Below are 2,050 nucleotides of genomic sequence, written 5' to 3' on the forward strand. Positions count from 1 at the left end.
CTCACCTTTAAAATGGGGATAACAGTTTTGATACAAAGATTAAATGAATATAATTACATACATAGTTTTAAATAGTTACAGGTAATATATACATTAAGAATATTCAGACTTAGAGAAGAAACATATGGATACCAAGAGTTTGATTGGGATTGACACATACATTGCTATGTATAGAATAAATAACTAATGAGAACCTAACAAAATGAAATAAAAATAACATGAACTTAGATGTTATGCAAAGAATTTTACTAAAATGACTTTGTCTCTACAACAAAAAAAGAGTATTCACAACGTGTACAGGCAGCCTCAAATTGAGACACTGACACATGGCCCAGATGGTAAAGAATCTTCCTGCGATATAGGAGACCCAGATTTGATCACTGGATCAGGAAGATCCCCTAGAGAGGAAATGGCAACCCACTCCAGTATTTTTGCCTGGGAAATCCCATAGACAGAGGAGACTGGAAGGCTATATAGTCCATGGAGTCGCAGAGAGTCAGATACAACTGACCAACTAACACTTCCATACATATTCTGTGGATTTTCAAATATGACTTTGGAAAACTCAGCAGCCATACATACACATATATATTAAATTTAAAATGCTGAAGTTAAGATTATTGAACTGTGTTACAATTTGCTGTTCTTAGCTGGATTATTTGGTGTTTCCTGCCTTAAATTTTCATTATTAAAAGAAACATGAACAGCATAGCTATGAAAGAAGGTTATCTTCACTTAACTATTACAAGATTAATATGCATCAGGAGGCTTATCTGATTGCATCCTTAAGATCATCAGGAGTTAGTTAAAGTGCTAATTCCACATGTGTAATTGGGCTTTAAAAATTCTATGATTCTCTATTGAAGTGAAGTGCAAGTCGCTCAGTCGTGTCCGACTCTTGGAATGCATCCCTTGGAATTCTCCAGGCAGAGCACTGCCTTTTCCTTCTCCAGAGGATCTTCCCAACCCAGGGATTGAACCCAGGTCTCCCACATTGCAGGCAGATTCTTTACCAGCTGAGCCACAAGGGAAGCCCCAAAATACTGGAATGAGTTGTCTATTCCTTCTCCAGTGGATCTTCCTGACCCAGGAATGGAACTAGGGTCTCCTGCATTACAGGCAGATTCATTACCAACTTAGATATCAGGGATGACTCTCTATTAGTGAGCCAGATATTTTCAGGGCAAAAGCTCTTCCCTAGTTGTCAAGTAGACAAACTTGAAAAGCTATATTAACTCTTAAGATTGCCAAAGAACTATAATTGGCCTAAGGTAATAATTCACTGACTCTCACTTTAGTGATCTGAATGAATTAGGAATTAACTTCAGTTTGCAGTAAACTTTATATTAAATGATAAATTCTAAGAAAATAAAAACACTAAGAATTAAATTATTTCACTAAATTATTAAAATTTTTATTTTAAACTTCATTTGTATCTTTATGTTCCTATGACTATATTTAATAGATTTGATGGAAAATATATGGATTGATAAATTTAACAAATATGAATGCTCGCTTCAGCAGCACCTATACTAAAATTGGCATGATACAGAGACAATTAGCATGGCCCCTGCATAACAGTGACACACAAACTCATGAAGCAGTCCATGTTTTCAAGAGCTTTGGACTGTAAAAAAAAAAAAAAATACATATATGATATTAAAGTAATCAAACCAAGACTTTGAAAGTAAGGTTAAGAAATCTAGGATTGTTACAACTCAACTTTTCCTTCATATAAACTCAAAAAAGCCCCCCAACCACTGCTTCATCTCAGGATTTCCATCCCTAATGGAGGGCATGCAAATAAGTTCAGAAAAGGAGAAAGGCATTCATCATTTGGCATTTGGTATTCTTGAATTCTACTCTTCTTATTACAGACTGTCTAGCATCATATGACAATATGAGGTTTTATTTTCAATGTAAAATCTCAATGTTAAGTAGCAAATATGTAGAAGTTTAAAAGTCATTCTGTATGAGTGTTAAAATAACTTGGAATCTTTACATCCTTTCTCTTTTGTTTCTTAAATTTCACATGCTATATATGTATGTT

The 2,050-nt window shown here is 34.4% G+C and overlaps 1 non-coding gene across 1 annotated transcript; it reads left to right on the plus strand.

Annotated features, from left to right (window-relative positions):
* Positions 1-1,508: 1,508 nt before the first annotated feature.
* On the plus strand, positions 1,509-1,615 carry LOC112445224 (U6 spliceosomal RNA). Its single transcript, XR_003033593.1, has one exon. It is a non-coding gene; the product is annotated as a U6 spliceosomal RNA (small nuclear RNA).
* Positions 1,616-2,050: the final 435 nt, after the last annotated feature.

Source organism: Bos taurus, chromosome X (genome assembly GCF_002263795.3).
Source record: "Bos taurus isolate L1 Dominette 01449 registration number 42190680 breed Hereford chromosome X, ARS-UCD2.0, whole genome shotgun sequence".
Lineage (NCBI taxonomy): Eukaryota > Metazoa > Chordata > Mammalia > Artiodactyla > Bovidae > Bos > Bos taurus.